Source organism: Globicephala melas, chromosome 6 (genome assembly GCF_963455315.2).
Source record: "Globicephala melas chromosome 6, mGloMel1.2, whole genome shotgun sequence".
Classification (NCBI taxonomy): Eukaryota; Metazoa; Chordata; class Mammalia; order Artiodactyla; family Delphinidae; genus Globicephala; species Globicephala melas.
The window spans coordinates 95,648,728-95,666,620 of record NC_083319.1 but is presented as its reverse complement, the minus strand read 5'-3'; the positions used below and the strand labels follow the sequence as shown (position 1 = coordinate 95,666,620).

Sequence of the window (17,893 nt, the reverse complement as noted above, 5' to 3'; positions counted from 1 at the left end):
GTTGGAGCTGGTGTGTCCACAGCGTGAGCCCCTGGCCCCTTCGCCTCCTTCTGTGTCTCCTTCACTGTCCAGCCTGCGTTGCAGTCTCACTGACCTTCCTTCTGTTTCATGTTTGCATTTTTATTGCAGTGGGAAAACACAGGAAGGTGAGAACACAAAGTTTTTCCTGCCCTTGTGTAAGGACACGTTTCCTCCAGTAGTTCCAATATCTGGGTAACTCAAGTCTCTGTAGCCAGCAGTACCGTCCCCACCTTTGTCTGTAACCATAGCTGGGGTACCAAGAGGGGGCTAGCCCGTGGGTGCTGTATAACACACTGATGATGGCAACATCTGCAATGATGTCACTGTCTGAGAAGCCAAATGATTATGAGAAACAAATAGAAACATGGCCAGTGTCACAGAGAAGGAAAGCGAGGCCCCAAGATTGGTCCTGCCCACTCCTTCCCTTCTCAGTTACCACCTCTCGCTGCTGAGGGGCCCCAGGTCAGGAATACCTGTTGCTGGGTGCTGGTGCTGGGTACTGGTGTGGGTGCTGGTTCTGGTGCTGTGCTGGGTATTGGTGCTGGTGCTGGCACCAGGTACCGTATGGCCGTCTCATGGACGAAGGAGCCGTGACCTTGGCCTAGAAGGCATTCACGGTGACCCACAGGCTTTGCCTGGCCTCAGGGATATCTCCCAACTGAGTTGGAAGAGGAGGAAGAATTAGAAAAAGGGTGACAGATGGAAAAAGAGAGTAAGCATTTATTTACTTACTGATTTTTGTTAACATCTTTATTGGAGTATAATTGCTTTACAATGGTGTGTTAGTTTATGCTATATAACAAAGTGAATCAGTTATACGTATACATATGTTCCCATGTCTCTTCCCTCTTGCATCTCCCTCCCTCCCACCCTCCCTATCCCACCCCTCTAGGTGGTCATAAACCACCTAGCTGATCTCCCTGTGCTACACGGCTACTTCCCACTAGCTATCCACTTTACGTTTGGTAGTGTATATATGTCCATGCCACTGTCTCACTTTGTCACAGCTTACCCTTCCCCCTCCCCATATCCTCAAGTCCATTCTCTAGTAGGTCTGTGTCTTTATTCCCGTCTTACCCCTAGGTTCTTCATGACCTTTTTTTTTTTCTTTTCTTAGATTCCATATATAAAACTGCAAATAGAACTACCATACGACCCAGCAATCTCACTACTGGGCATATACCCTGAGAAAACCATAATTCAAAAAGAGTCATGGACCAAGAGTAAGCATTTATTGACTTCTGTGTAAGGCATGCAAAACACAGTCTGAGAAGTTCGGCATGAATCTCGTCAAATCGGCACCCCAGACAGTGCGGCCTCCTTACTTGCCATCCTGCATTTAGGGAGATGGAGTTAGTTGCCTGTGGGCCATTTCTCTTGCCCCCGGTTCAAAGCTCATAAGTGGCAGGGGCAGGATTTGCATGGGTGTCTGACTGTAAGGTTGGGCTTTTCTAAGGCACCAGCATCTTTTGAGGGCTCAGTTTCTGTATGTGGAATGGGAACAAGGACGAGCAAGGCTGGATGAGATTTTCTCTAAATTTTATTTCAGCTCTCAGGCTTGCTGACTCAAAACTGAGAACCTGCAGGAAGATAGAAGGTAGCCTGGAGTTGAGCAGAGCTTCTCAGCGTCACACTGTTGACATTTGGGGCCCAGTAAGTCTTTGCGGTGGTGGCTGCCCTGTGTGTTGAGGATGTTCAGCAGCATCCCTGGCCTCGACCCCTTAGACGTCAAGGGTGGCCCCCATCTGACAGTCAAAAATGTCTCCAGGTGTTGCCAGATGTCCCCTGGGGGCAAAATCCATTTTATCCATTGAGAACTACTAGAGTAAAGGAAAGATATAACCTCTGGAAGGGTGGAAAGGGAATTGGAATGGGAAACAGAAAAGAGGTTCGTTACAACTTCCTCTACCCCTCTCACATGAGGGCCTCCAAAATGAAAAGGAAAAATACAAAGTTATCGTGAGAGAGGAGGGGTGTGTGTGTGTGTATGCGTATGTGTGTGTATTTGGGGGGGTGTGTGTGTGTGAGAGAGAGAGGAATTGATCTTTTAACTTGATTGTTCTGTTTGAAAAATTCTTCATAAGCAGATCTACCCCCTAAAACGTGTTTTGTTCGTGTGAAATTAACCACGGAAGAGCAGGGAGGGGATTTTATTTTCTCTGGCTTGCAGTCTCTCTCTCCTTCCTGTATCCCAAAGTCTACCTAGCCTCACAGATACATTATGAGAAGAAATAGGATTTCCTCTGAGTTATGCTTGAGGAAAGTAGAACACAGGGCTAGATTCGATAGGAGGCATCTTGTGCTCCCATTTTCCTGGACAAGGAAGGAGAGCCAGGGATGTCAGCCCCCATCTGTGTGCTAGGGGATGTGTCAGCCTACCTTGTTCTCTTCATCAGGTCACATTTTCCTCCAAATCCAACGGTTTAAGATTACTGTGAGTGTAAAGCTGTGAGGATGGAGCTGTGGGGATCCCCTGAGTCCCTGAGTCATGTGTGTGTGCCTGTTTCCTGGGTGTCCTGCATGTGTACCTTCATGTGTATTTTTGTGATAATGATGGAGAGAGAGGTTCCCTGGTGCCATTTGGTTGTTAAAGCAAAAGTGCTTTAAAAATACCAAGCTGAGAGACACCTGGGGCCTCTAGAGACAGAAAAGGCAAGTCGCCCCAGTGGTAATTACCCATGACATTATTCCATGATTGATTAGTTTAGGGCTTCTGGCTGTGAAAATAAAAAAGCCTCAAAGAAAAGCCTGAAACAACCATGATTTATGAGTTTAAGAGTCTCAATTAGGTAAAACAATGTATTGAAAAATGTCCCTTTTTATAGGGGCAGGGGAAATAAGTAGTGTCTGGTGATATGATTGCTAACTTAATTCTTTCAATAAATTCTTTCCTTAGAGGAAAAGCTTAGAAAAGACAAAGACATTAATTTATAGAAAAGAATCACAGTTGGCAATTATGTGCATTTTTATGATAACCACTAGCAATGGTTTATATTGCTTTAATCTGTTCAATATTAATACTACAATATGCTGACTATAAAATACAAATGTGTACATTGATGTTGCAGAATCCTTGCTTTTTTGTTGAAGAAGTTAGACATCATGCAGTGGTATCCACTGCAGTGGAAGATATTCAGGAAATAGAATATAAAGACTCTATCTTCAAGTTGTTTCAAATGCATGGGGGAGGGGCATGCAGGGAAATTCTCAGTACAGCTTCATCCCTTTTTGTGCAGTAGATATTTTGTTATAGAATTTGTTAAATTGTTAACATTCTTTTAAAAAACCAAAGAATTTCCAATGTGAAGTATTTTGTTTTACTCTAAAAAAAATTAGGTGTTTTTTTTTTTTGTTTTTGAAAAGAAGGCTGAGTGTACTAAAACAATTCAGACACAGGCTCACCCTGTTTCCCCCTCCAAAGTGATCTGTTTCTTATGTAGCTTCAGCAACTGTAAATAGGTCAGCAGCCTGTGTGTGATCAGGAGTGGCTGTGTACAGTCAGTTTTATCTTGCTTTGCTCACACCTGAGTCTGTCTTCATCATCTTTCTGCATCTTATACACAGATTTACTTCATGCTGCAATCCCAAAATACAGACATTTAAAATTCTTTATCAATGATTGGGGTTGACCATAGGAGCTCATAGGGTCCTTTGAGGGTAAGAAAAATAATCCATGAGAGGGGGTTTGGCACCCAGCACCGGTTAAGGGCTTAAAACTTGTGACAATTGCTATCATTATTATTTATGTACCATGTTTATTATTACCAATTACATGTAACCATTCTGTGTCAAACCAATACTGGCTCGATCAGTATTTGGGTATCTCCCATCTTCTGCTGTGACAGCAAGGGCTGGAACAAGCATCCTTAGAGTTGTGACTTTGCACCTGTAGAGTACCTGGAGGATAAACTCCTGACTGTGGAATTGCTGCACAGGGACCTGATTGGTTTGGGGAGATGGACCCCTGCTGTGGCAGAGATTCTGAGGAACTCTGCATGCCCTAGGCCAGACAAGGAGTGCCTGCTTCCTTTCCTTTCCAATGTGACACGTGAACATAAGTCTCCCATTTCAGTTCACCTCTGTTAACACTGTGGTGTTGAGTCTTTTCATAGACTTATTAGCCATTTGAATTTATTTGCAGACGCTCATGTTCTTCAGCGCTCCGTATTCTTGAGCAAATACTTGACTCTTGGTTTCATATTTTATGCTTAAGTCTTTGATCAGCCACAATTTACTTTTCATGAAAGGTTACAGAGTTGCAGCTTTCAGTGACTGTCCTATCCCAACCAGTTGTGGATTCCTTCCCATTTAGTTGAAAAACCGCCTGTTTCTAATCGCCGTTTCCATATATACTTGGGTCATTTCTGGATTCTCAAATTCCATGTGCTAGTGGGAATAGACAGCTCTCCAAAGAAGATATGCTGTATTTTGTTGAGAACTTTTGCATCTGTATTCATAAGAGATATTGATGTTTAGTTTTGTTTTCTTGTGACATGTTTTTCTGGTTTTGTATCAGGGTAATACTGTCTCATAGATTGGTTTGGAAAGTCTCCCCTCTTCGGTTTTCTGAGTCTGTGAAGGATTGGTATTAAGTCTTCTCAAAATGTGTGGTAGAATACACCAGAGAAGTCATCTGGTCTTATGCTTTTTCTCTGTGGGAAGTTTTTTGATTACTAATCAAATCTCTTTACTTGTTGTAGGTCTATTCAGATTTTCTCTTTCTTCTTGAGTTAGTTTCAGTACTTACGTTTCTGTAGGGATTTGTCAATTTCATCGACATTCTCTAATTTGTTGGCACACAATTGTTTGTGTTTTTATTTATTTATTATTTTTAATTTTATTTATTTATTTAATTTAATTTAATTTTTTTTTTTTGGCTACATTGGGTCTTTGTTGCTGTGTCCGGGCTTTCTCTAGTTGCGGCAGGCGGGGGCTACTCTTCGTTGCGGTGCGCGGGCTTCTCATTGTGGTGGCTTCTCTTGTTGCGGAGCACCGGCTCTAGGCGTGCAGGCCTCAGCAGTTGTGGCACACGGGCTCAGCAGTCATGGCTTGCGGGCTCCAGAGCACAGGCTCAGCAGCCATGGCGCACACAGGCCCAGCTGCTCCACGGCATGTGGGATCCTTCCGGATCAGGGCTCGAACCCGTGTCCCCTGCATTGGCAGGCGGACTCTCAACCACTGCGCCACCAGGGAAGCCCTCTTCAAAGTTTTTTGTTGCTGCTGTGGTTTTGTTTTTGTTTCATTTTGGATATTGTTGGTGTTTTTTCTATTACTGTTCATTTGTTTGCAGCTTTCCTTTACTAATTCTGAAGTTTCTGTATTCCCTCTAATGTATGACCACCGAGTTATGTATTATTTTTAAGTTATTTTCTTTTTTTTAAACCACTTTATAGAGGTATGATTGACATTCAAAAAGCTGTACATATTTAATATATACAACTTGATAAGTTTGGAGAGAAGTATAAGCCCACAAAACCATCACCACAATCTATATGCCATAAACATGTCCATCTCCTCCACAAGTTTCCTCGTGCCCTCTTTATTTATTGTTGTGGTTATAATTATTGTTATTGTGTATGTGTGTGGTCAGAACACTTAACATAGATCTCTTACATTTTTAGAGCTTGATTCCTAGGGATGACATGTGAGTCAGTATAGTTGTGTGATTAGCCAGTCACTGGCCATGATATTTTCTTGCACTTTTGGCCCAGGGGATCTTGTGAGAAGGCATGCCATCAAACATCAGCCTTAGCTGTCACTTCTTTTTTTAAAAAATTTTTTATTGGAGTATAGTTGATTTACATTGTCGTGTTAGTTTCAGGTGTACATTAGCCGTCAGTTCTTGTTTGCACCAGAGATGAGGGACTCGTGTCTTCTCCTTTTGCAGGTCTTCCTTGGGCATGTGCATAGCCTTCCATGTGTGCATAGCCTTTTTGACCCTGGAAATACATCGGCGCTTTTGAAGTGCCCTGAAGTCCTCTAGTTCTCCTGGATTTCCTTTTAAATCCCGGGCTGGGCTCAAGTTTACCGCCAAGTTTACCGCAGTTGTAGTCACAGCATTAGGCAGCTGAAGTGTTGCCAGCAGCTTGTTGTTGTTTGCATAACGCTCCAGGGACAGACACCACCTGCCACCCTCCCCACGACCCCAGGCCAGCCCAGCTCTGAGTCAAACCTAGAGATTTCCCAGAGTGCTGCAAGTCCAGACAAAATAGTGACTATGGGATGGCACTTTGAACAGAGCTTCAAAAGCTTCAGATCTGCTGGCCACCTGCAGGACTGCTGGAGAGGGAGAGAAGATGGTCACAGCCCACGTTAAACCAGCACAGCCCTGCCATCTTGCTAAGGTTCCATTACTTCTCTTGGATAGATGATTTTTCAGTTCATTCTGTGGCTCTGGTTCATTATCTGAGTTCTTAAATGGTTGGTTTTAGTTGTTTAGCCTGCATTTTTGAAATGATGAAAGTGAGTTCATCAATATCCTCATGCCGCCATTCTGGAAGTTGATTCTCCAGTACCTTCCCCTGTGAGTCTGGCCTCTTCACTTAGCCAGATGCATGTGAGATGCACCCACTGTGAGGTGTGTATCAACAGTTGGCCCTTTTTATGTTTGAGTAGCACATGGTATGGTTTTAAAATTGTAAACGCTTCTTTTTATTCATTTGGAGTTGTAAAGATGCATATGTTCATTTAAAAGGGCATGTTGTCAGAGAGACTGTGGAATGTGGGCCTGGTGGCGCTCCTTGGGGCACTGCCAGGAATCTCAGGTCTGAGCGCCTTCGAGCAGGGCAGTGTTCTCTAGTGGTTTGGAGGAGCAGCCCGTCCCCGGGCAGCAGAGTTGCGGCACCATCGTCTGCCTCTGGGAAGAGGAGCTGACATGATGTAGGAGGAGGTGCTGGTGGGGTGGGTACTACCCGTGCTTGGAGCAGGTATGAGCGCCATCCCTCAAAATGTGAGGTGAAACTCGGGACTTCTCCTCACACATGAGCGTGATGGTCCCAGGACACTGCCCGTGTTTGTTTATTCCTCACATGGTCATGGAGTGCCTCCTGCATGCTGGGGTCCCAGGTGGTGAACACCAGATGGTCACCCAGAGCCTGGCCTCATGGAGGCCACCCTCTTCTGATGTGAGAGAGACACGGACAGGGCAGGCCACGTGTGGGCCCTAGATGCTTTCCATACGGACTTTCAGGGGAGGCCTTGTTTATGAGCGAAGCTTGGAGCAGAGGAAGTAAGGGGTGAGCCTACAGGGGGGTCTGGGGAAGAGTTTTCCAGGCAGAGGGAAAAGGAAATGCAAACCCCAGAGGGAAAAGGAGCTGGAACTGTTCCTGGAGAGTGAAGGGGAAAGGCGTTGAGGTGAGGTCAGGAGTGTGTGTGTGTGTGTGTGTGTGTGTGTGTGTGTGTGTGTGTGTGTGCAGGCATGCACGCTCACATGTGGAGGGGCTGGAGAAGGGGCTCTGGCTGCTCCTCTGAGGAGGTGGAAGGTGCTGGAAGTTGTTGAGCACAGAAGCATTCATTCATTCACCAAATGAGCAACTACCGGCTGTGCTCCAGGTGCTGGGGATAGAGCAGTGAGCAGACAGGCGGAAACCCCTGCTCCCAGGAAGAGGAGACAGAGACATAAACTAATGAATAAATCGTCTCTTGGAAGTGCTAAGGGGAAAAGAAAAATGGGAAGCAGGTTAAGTGGCAGGACTGTGTGCACAAATGTGGAGGGAAGTGTTTGAATAACATCCCGCCAGGCCTTGTCCCAGGAGGTAGCATTATATGAGAGAGATGAAAATAGAAGCAACGTCGTAAACTTTGTGTAAGTATAATATACATAGATAAAAGTGCATAAATCTCCACATCACTAGACCATGCCAGCAGCCTCTCAGAAACCCATCCCCTGCTCCTTCCCGGCCATCACCCCCAACGTCACCAGCCTTCTGACCTCCATCCTTGCAGATGTCTCTGCCCATTTATGAACGTGGTATAAGTGGGATCATACAATACAGGGTCTTTTGTATGTGTATTTTCTTCCACTCAGCCTCAGGCTTTTGTGATTCGCCCCTGCTGTCTCAGGCGATGGTATTTGAAGCTCCTTTTAGAGGTGCAAGTGTGTCTGCTGCTTGGAGAGCAGTGGGGGGGGGAGGGGAGGGTTGGGGGTGGCTGTCATGTGATCCAGCAGAGCTGGAGCTACTGGGACTGGGTGTGAGCAGGGAGGTGTGAGGAGCGTCGCATTCTGATGTATTTTGAAGATAGAGCAAACAGCATTTCTTGTTGGATTGCACGTGGGGTATGAGAGGAAAGGGAGTCAGAGATAACCAGGATGTGTGGCCTTAGCTCGTGGAAGGCTGAAGTCAGAGTTTAGGGAGGCTGGTGACTGCAGGGGAGCGGTCTGTGGAGGAAAGCTGGGTTTGTGTTTGGACAAGCTGAGCGTGACGTGTCTATTAGATGTGCAAGCGGAGACGTGAGCTGGTCCTCCCGTTTCTGAGCCTGGCTTTTTGTGGAGAGGTCAGGCTCGGAAAGGTGTGCTGGGGAGTTGTGGGCGTTTTGCTGTCGTTTAAAGCCAGGTCATCAAGGGGACAGGTACAGAAAGAGAGGGAAAGCTTTTGCAGGCCCAGCTCTGGGGCACTCCAGCATTTACAGGGCCGGAGACAAGGAGACGTTCGCAAGAGAGACTGAAGCAGGAGAGGATCCAAACGTGGAGGGTCAAGTGAAGGGAGTCGTGCGGATGTGTGCATCGTATAAAGTGGGCAGCCCTGTGTAAACGTGGAGCAGAATCATTACCAAAAATGGTCAGACAGACTGCTCCAGATCCCACGACACATTCCCTCTGGGCCTGCCATGCCGCTCTTTGGGAAGAGTGGTGGTAGTGTAAATATTATGAGAAAGAAGGAATGCCAGCCTGAGAGGAGGGGCTCTGGGGAGATGCCACAGCTGCTGACGGAAACTTAGGGAGATGAAGCTCAGAGGGACAGCGGTGTCCCCAACTGAAGCCATGAGGGGACACCTTCAGAATGAAGGAGTCGGGATGCTAGAGTCATTAGCAAGTTGTTGGCAGATCCTTTCAGTATGTGGGCAAGCCCACCCCCGACACCTCTGTACTTAGTCCAGACCCCCTGTTGATTCTTTCTCATCAAGGCTTTCTCTGTCTCTGTCAGCCTGTTCCATGCAGTTGCAAAAGTCACTTTCAAATCAGCATTAAGTATAAAGAAGCTTTGAAGATAAGTAACACTACCTGTTATGGGTTGATTTGTGTCCCCCCAAAATAGATATAATGGAGTCCTAACCCCCAGTATCTCAGAATGTTACCTTATTTGGAGATAGTGTCTTTACAGAATTAAATTAAAATGAGGTCACTGGGGTGGGCCTCTATCCACTGTGACTGGTGTCTACGCATAGAGGAAAGACCATGTGAAGGTACAGGGAGAAGCTGGCCACCTACAAGCCAAGGAGAGAGGCTGCAAGAGAAACAACCCTGTCAACACTTTGATCTTGGATTTCCGGCCTCCAGCACCGTTGTTTAAGCCACCCAGGCTGTGGCACTTCGTTAGGGCAGCCCTAGCAAACTCATACAGGAGCTACCTTTAAGAAAATCACTGCTGGGCTTCCCTGGTGGCGCAGTGGTTTACAGTCAGCCTGCCAATGCAGGGGACCTGGGTTCGGGCCCTGGTCCGGGAGGATCCCACATGCCGTGGGGCAACTGAGCCCGTGCACCACGGCTGCTGAGCCTGCTCTCTGGAGCCCGTGAGCCACGGCTGCTGAGGCCCACATGCCTAGAGCCTGTGTTCCACAACAGGGAGAGGCCACTGCAATGAGAAGCCCGTGCACCACAGCGGAGGGTAGCCCCCACTTGCCACTATTAGTGAAGGCCCGCACAGCAACAGAGACCCAGTGCAACCAAAAATAAATAAATAAATAAATTTATAAAAATAAAAAAAAATAAAAAAAGAGAAAATCACTGCTGGGCTTCCCTGGTGGCCCAGTGGTTGAGAGTCCGCCTGCCGATGCAGGGGACACAGGCTCGTGCCCCCGTCCGGGAAGATCCCACATGCCGCGGAGCGGCTGGGCCCGTGAGCCATGGCCGCTAAGCCTGCGCGTCCGGAGCCTGTGCTCTGCAACGGGAGAGGCCACAGCAGTGAGAGGCCCGCATACCGCAAAAAAAAAAAAAAGAAAATTACTGCTGTCATCTTTGATTATAACAGATGTATATCCTTGTTTGTTTCCAAGAGCTCCAAGTGATCACTGCCAACAAATCTTCTGATTTCAAATATGCCAACTGGTCGAGCTGCTCTGGGGATGAGTGCAACTTCAGGCTACATAGGCTGGACATAGACTCATGGCTGAAAGAGGCTGCAAACCTTCAGAATCCCTTCCCTCTGGGTCTCATCCACTCCACCCTGAGATTTCTCCAGGCAACCCTGGATTCCAAGGCTGTTGCACCTGTAGCTGAGGAGTTTAAAACTCTCCCTGAAGCAAACAGAAAGTAACTTGCAGCATTATCATGGGACAATACGCAGTTTCTTTTTCTAATAAGGGTTTTTCTTTAAAAAAAAAAAATCTTTTCCCTCCTTACCTTTTTTTTTTTAAAAAAAATAAATTATTTATTTATTTATTTTTGGCTGCATTGGGTCTTCGTTGCTGCACACGGGCTTTCTCTAGTTGCAGCGAGCGGGGGCTACTTTTCATTGCGGTGCGCAGCCTTCTTGCGGTGGCTTCTCTTGTTGCGGAGCACAGGCTCTAGGCACGTGGGCTTCAGTAGTTGTGGCTCGTGGGTTCAGTAGTTGTGGCTTGCGGGCTCTAGAGCACAGGCTCAGTAGTTGGGCGCACGGGCTTAGTTGCTCTGCAGCATGTGGGATCTTTCTGGACCAGGGCTCGAACCCGTGTACCCTGCATTGGCAGGCGGATTCTTAACCGCTGCGCCACCAGGGAAGTCCCCTCCTTACCTTTAATTAAACACCTTCCAGAGGTTCAAGGTGAAAAAGTGATTCCTTGTGTTCATGGGAATAATTGATACTCAAAAGAGTCTTCTGTGAAACCAAGTGGAAAGAGAATGAGCTCGGAGTACTTACCCAACATTTTTGTTTGCTCCTCTTCTGTTGGTTTTGCAGAAACCGGCAGTAACAAGCAGGCGCATCAGTGGCATCAGGCCCCGGAGCTCGTGTTGCAGAGAAGGGTGTCAGGGTCTCGCCCTTTCAGCTGCATCTGTTATGGGTGGTGTCTCCCGGCCTCCCAGCTCTGCCAGGCCCCGTGCCACCGCGGCCAGGGGCTGTAGGTGTTGGGAAAGAGAGAGGTCAGTGAAAGGCCCCAATTCAGCCTCCTGAGCAGCTTCACTCCCCCTTCAACCGACTATACACTTGGCCCTTGACAGTGAGACCTTTGTTGGGGGTTCTGGGGGGCTGTCTGTGACAGAGGTAGGAAAAGCGTTATGACAGCAATATTGGAGGGCATTGGGCCTGTGCCTGGACTCTTTTGGGGGTTTGATATTTTTGCTGTGGAAGTAGAATCAAAGTGAAGGTTAAATTGGTGAGAGACACTGGTCACTCCATTTTCAGGTTGTTGGATTTAACTTTGTATTTCCAGAGCAGAGTTAGGTCAGCCCCTTAAGGAATGTAGACCCAGAGGCTAATATTTGCTCAACTCCAAGTTCAAAATAACGAAATGAAAAATTACAGACTGTTAAGACTACTGCCGATTAGATACTGGCAGCTCACCTTGAACGCCGTGTGGTTTTCTAGCTGGCAGTTGAGACACACGGTGTGACGTTTTAGTAAGCGCATTCCCAGAAACATTATCGAGTCTCTTTACTATGGACATACTTTCTCTGGCCCAGTTCCCAGGCTAATGGACTCACCTTTTAGGATTCTATACTCTGCTCCTTTCCAGTTATTCATTCTTTTCCTTAAATTGTTGCATTTCCAGCATCACGGATGTTTTCAGTTTGACGTGTTGCTGAGCTAAGTGATTGTTCTGGAACACATTATGGACGTTGCCAGTTGCCAGTGGATGTGCTGACTTTTCATGCAGCACAGCTCATCATAAAATCCATGCTTGCCCTTCCAGAGGCTCCTGGCCTGCCGCACGGTCCTCCCTTCCAGGCTGTGGTCTTTTACCCATGTGCCCTGACTGCTGTTCGTTCTCACATTCTGGAAATTACACCGTCATTAAGGACGACCAAATCCAAGAATGCAAAGCTTTGGTGAATGAAATACCATCACTAATTAAAAGGAGGCTGCTTTGAAGTTGTCCGAATAGGCCAGAGACTGCATATAATTAAATCACAAGTGTATTGATTCACATCAACAGGTAGAGATTAATGGGTGAATAGTCTGAATAACAAAACATTTTTTAAGAGAAACACAAATCAAAAACAGAGTAGCACATGTACTCAAATCCAAGGGTGTGGGTTGAACTTCATTAGTGAACACTCTCTTAATCAAATGTCTCTGCTCTTAATGAGAGAGCTGTATTTTAAGACCAGAGAAGGAGCCTGGAAATCAGAACAGACCCACTTGTACTTTGCAGATATAAATTTCTCTTACCTGATTGATGCCTTAAATCAAGATGTCACATTAGAGGCCTGTGTTGAGAGAAGGTCTGTAGGAGATCTTGTTTGGCTGAGGTACGGTTTCTAATTACTCAGAATTTGCACCTATTTGGGCCGGCCGTGCATTTCCAGCTATTGCGGGCTTGTGGGAAACCCTGATTTTTTAACCAGCCCAGCGACATCAACAATGCATCCTTTCATCTGGTCTTTCTTCAGACACCAATTGGTTCAGCCCTGAATATACGGGACAGTGATAAGTGCTGCTAAGAATACATGCTAAGTATCAGGTTAGGAGCCAGTATCACCATGCCATGACAATTAACGTAAAATTTAGCTCAAAACCCGATATTCTCAAAAGTGATTTAATTGCTGAGCATTCACTGTTATGCTGTTGAATCTTTGAATAAACTGTATCAGATTCTGTGAATCTGTGTCACGCGGTTAATGTTCATGCCTGGCTTGCACCATTAAGGCTGTTTGGAGATAGGATCTTTCCTACAGCTCTTCTTTACTTGTGAGCCTTGGTTAAATGCTTGACCAGTGTGGAAGAATGTTTAATTGTTCTTCAATAAACTTTTTACTGTGTGAAGATAGGGCAGAGGGTTTGCATATTCCTCATACTCTGCTTCCTCTTAGTGTTAAATCTTACATTAGTGTGGTACCTTTGTCACAGCGGATATGCCAAGATCAATGCATTATTCTTTACTAAAATCCATACTATTCATCTTTCTTTGGACTTTTGGATATCTTTTTTTTTTGTTCTAGGATCCCACTCTGGTTACCACATTGTAGTTAGTCTTTGCTCTAGGTTTTAAAGTGTAATTTTGACATGGATGAAAGTATACACTTAATGTATCATTGCATGGCAACCAGCCACACTTAAATTTTTCCATATTAAATGCTCTCCTTTCTTTTTTATAAATGATGGGTAATTTTTTTTTTTTCCGGTACCCGGGCCTCTCACCGTTGTGGCCTTTCCCGTTGCGGAGCACAGGCTCCAGACGCGCAGGCTCAACGACCATGGCTCACGGGTCCAGCCGCTCCGCGGCATGTGGGATCTTCCCGGACCAGGGCACGAACCCGTGTCCCCTGCATCGGCAGGTGGACTCTCAACCACTGCGCCACCAGGGAAGCCCAATGCTCTCCTTTCTTTAAACATCAAAAAACTAATAAAGAGTTAATGATCACTACCTGATTGATGCTATCAAAGGTTTGAGTTTTCTGGTAGCTTTACATTGTCGCCCTATGTGTTGTTTTACAGTGAAGATCACTCACATCCAATGGAAAAAGTTAGAACGTCATGAATTCACATTTTTTTAAATAAGTTTATTTTTTTTTAATTTATTTTTATTTTTGCCTGCGTTGGGTCTTTGTTGCTGCACACGGGCTTTTCTCTAGTTGTGAGGAGCGGGGGCTACTCTTCGTCGCAGCATGTGGACTTCTCATTGCAGTGGCCTCTCCCGCCACGGAGCACGGGCTCCAGGCGCGCGGGCCTCAGTAGTTGTGGCGCACGGGCTTAGTTGCTCTGCGGCATGTGGGATCTTCCCGGACCAGGGCTCGAACCCATGTCCCCCGCATTGGCAGGCGATTCTTAACAACTGCACCACCAAGGAAGCCCCCATGAATTCACATTCTTCATGGACACGTGTGGTGTTAGTACAACTTTTAGTATTTTACCAAAACGAAGGACATGTAGATTTGCTCCAAGTAATAGCCTAGTTTTCAGAAAACAATAATTAAGTCCTGAGGAGTTAGGGCAGCCAATTCCTCCCAGAACCTTTTCTCTCTTTAGGTCTTCCCCATCTCCAGTCAGCCAGCTGGGGTGAGGGTACCGGCATCAGGTAAACCCAAGGGGACCTTTGTGTAAAGAAGCACTCAGGACAACCATGTGGGAGATCTGACTGGACTCTCACCACCTTGGACTAATCGCTGACTGAACTGGGCTGGCAGTAATTGCCAAGGTGGGTTATGGGGTGAAGAAGGTGGATAGAGGTCATTCGTCCAGCCCTGGTGACCTGCAGAAGAACGTGCTAGTCGGGGAGAAAGCAGACGACATGAGTTCCCAATGCTGCATTCATTTTGGTGGCCCCTGAACTCGCAGTGATGAAATCCTTCCTTAGTCCTTCTTGTCACGAGCCATGTCTTATCTACAGCAGGAATGTGAACGTGTGCTGGTCTCTTCCAAGTGAGACTTTCAGCTCCTAAACCGTCATATCTTTGGATAAATAATCCTAGTTGTCTAGCTTTCCATAGTTCTCTGTCTTTCATCCTTTAGTCATCACTGTGTCTCCCATTCATCCTCCACATCCTGTCTACTTGGGCAGCCAAAACCTCCCCGCAGGGTCTGGGCAGTAGCCTGATGTGCTGATGTAGCATTTAATGGCCTTTGCTAATCACCTAGTACAGTGTGCTTCTCTCTAGCCTTCTTTTTTTTTTTTCTCTTTTTGGGCATGAAATTTTAAAAACCTAATAAAATTAATATTTGTTCAAAAACCCACATATTGTATGATTCCATTTATATAAAACGGCCCAAACAGATAAATCCATAGAGACAAAAAGCAGGTTAGTGGTTACAGGGTCTGGGGGAGGTGAGATTCCGGGGGACTGCTAATGGGAACAAGGTTACTTTTGGAGGTGATAAAATATTGCAGAATTACATAGTGGAGATGGTTGAACAACTTTGTGAATATATTAAAAACCACTTGATTATAGACTTTAAAATGCGGACTTTTGTGGTATGTGAATTATGTCAGTTAAAAGCTTGATGCTTGTTCATTGTAAAGATGTTGAAAAATAAAAGAGGACATTTAAATTACCTATATAATTTCAGATAAGTAATAGTGACACTTTGATGCGTGGGTGGCAGTTTTGTTGTTTCTGTTTTATGTTTGTTTCATTTTCTTTTCCTTTCGGTTGTTCTTGACCCTTTTAGGGCCAGGAGAAATCCTGTTGGAATCTGCCAAGGCACTAGACCCTGGTCTCACTTGTCCCCATACCCCAGGTTCACATTTGCCCCTGTTACATTTTGCTTGTAAATTTTAGGAGGTGCAGCATCTTGAGTAAAGATGGCTGTTCTGCACTGTAGGAGAATATGAAGACGCTTAACTTCAGAATGTAAATACTGCCCTTATTTCTCAGGAAGCAACAATAGGGCCTAGTTTTGCTGGAACTTAAGGTGTCAGTTCTAAGGACCGAAGCGATTGGATATCGTGAATTTATTCACACATTTGACTTGCAGAGGAAATGGGCAGGATCTCAGCCACTGTGTGCTTTCACATCTAAGTCCCAAAGCTTGGGGTCCCTGATATTAGCCGGGTGGGCTACTTGAAACTTACCTGTTTTTCCAAATATGTAGATGGTGCTCTCTTGCTCAAATGCCCAAGCTAAATTTTACCTAGGGTAAAAATGAAGGCTGAGGAGAAACAAAAAATCAAATTCCAGCATATGTGCTGACCAGGGCAATATATTCAGGGAGAATCTCAGCACTTCTAATGTCGAGAACAACTTTGCATGTCTCTGTGGGGGTGACATCTGCTCATGAGTCAACAGAAGCATTTAGATCACCTCCGGCTCTTCTCCCGTGAAGAGTGTGCATGTCCACACCCCAGCTGGGATGCTCATGAAAATACTTATGCTTCCAAACTAAAAGCTGCCTTGGAAGAGCCAGGAGCCTTGTGCCCAGTGGAATTGGGCTAATGGCGCTTATTTTTCTTCAGAGTGTATATTTATTTGACTGTTTTACACCATTTGTCAATTTCTAAGCAGTTAATTTTTATGCCTCTTTCAGATATGTGTATATAGTACAAGTGTGTTTGATTTCCTGTGGTCTCTCTACATTTAAACAGTGCTGAGTGATGGTATGTGTAACATGCCAATTTAAAATTTCAAACCTCAACTGAACCACGTTGATTGGCTTACATAGCTCATGCTTGTCCCTGTCCTGTAGCAGCCCCAGATTCTGTCTAGGTTTTAGTGCTAGGACCATTAGCCCTCAATAGAGACGCAACATCTGATGTCCTCCAGCTGTTTACAATCCATTGAGGAAAATTAAAACATATGCAACTATTAATTCAGAGAATGATGTGATTGCCACTGGAGAGGTGTACAGTTTGTTTTGGTTTGTTTTGTTTTTAATATTTATTAACTTATTTGGCTGCGTCGGGTCTTAGTTGAGGCATGAGGGATCCTCCACTGTGGCCCGCGGGCTCTTCGTTGCAGTGCTCAGGCTTCTCTCTAGTTGTGGCATGCGGGCTCTAGAGCCCATGGGCTTAGTTACCCCAGGCATGTGGGATCTTAGTTCCCTGACCAGGGATCAAACCCGAGTACCCTGCATTGGAAGGTGGATTCTTAACCACTGTACCACCAGGGAAGTCTCTTGGGGCATAGTTTTAAAAGGTGTTACTTCTGAATGGTTGATCAAGGACATTTTATGAAAGATGGTACGGGTGCATGGCTTCTGACGGGTGGGTAAGTTTGGACTGGGAGTGATGGAAAGGACTCTACCATAATTGAATGTGAAAAGCCATGGGCCCATTCAGAAATAATGTCTCCTGTTGATTGCTTGGGAACTGGGCCTGAATTCTAAGGGCATTGCAAGCTGATGCGTCGCCTCGAGTGTCCTGTGACTTAGGAACAAGCGAGTAGAGAGGATCAGCTTAGACACACGGGTACCCTTAAGTGTAAACCGGCCAGTGTTTGTTTAGCTAAATAATTTGAAGAGTCTTGCGTACCTCGTTCTGCCTGAAAATCACTTGTACTGCACTTTTAGACACCAGTTTTTCTGAGCAAGGCCTCGTCTTAAGCGGGATCTGAAGTGTCCGGGGGCTTTGTTAGTTCTCGTCTCTCATTTGAGAGGCAAGTGGGGTGACCCAATATTGAATTATAAACCGCCTTTAATAATTTTTTTAAAATGTGGTAAATACATATAACATAAAATTTACCATCTTAACCATTTTCAATGCACAATTCAGTGGCATCAAGTACATTCGCATTGTTGTAAAACCATCCCATTATCCAGCCTCAGAACTTCCTCATCTTCCCAAAAGGGAACTCTGTCCCTATTAAACAAACACTAACTGCCCATTCTGCCTCCCCACAATCCCTGTGACCCACTATTCTACTTTCTTTGAATTTCACTACTCTAGGTATCTCATTAATCATATAGTATTTGTTTTTCTGTGTCAGGCTATTTCACTCGGCATAATGTCTTCAAGTTTCATCCATGTTGTAACGCGTGTCAGGATTTCCTTCTTTCTAAGCTGCATCATTTTCCATCGTATGTGTGTCCCACTCTTTGATAGGCTTTGATGCTATAAACCCAGTTTCATCCAGATGTGTTGTCAG

At 45.5% G+C, this 17,893-nt stretch overlaps 1 protein-coding gene across 2 annotated transcripts in view; it reads left to right on the top strand.

Moving 5' to 3' along the window:
- The window catches only part of ROR2 (receptor tyrosine kinase like orphan receptor 2), a 213,508-nt gene that overhangs the window by 147,017 nt on the left and 48,598 nt on the right, over positions 1-17,893 (top strand). The gene's annotated exons all lie outside the window — the stretch shown is intronic.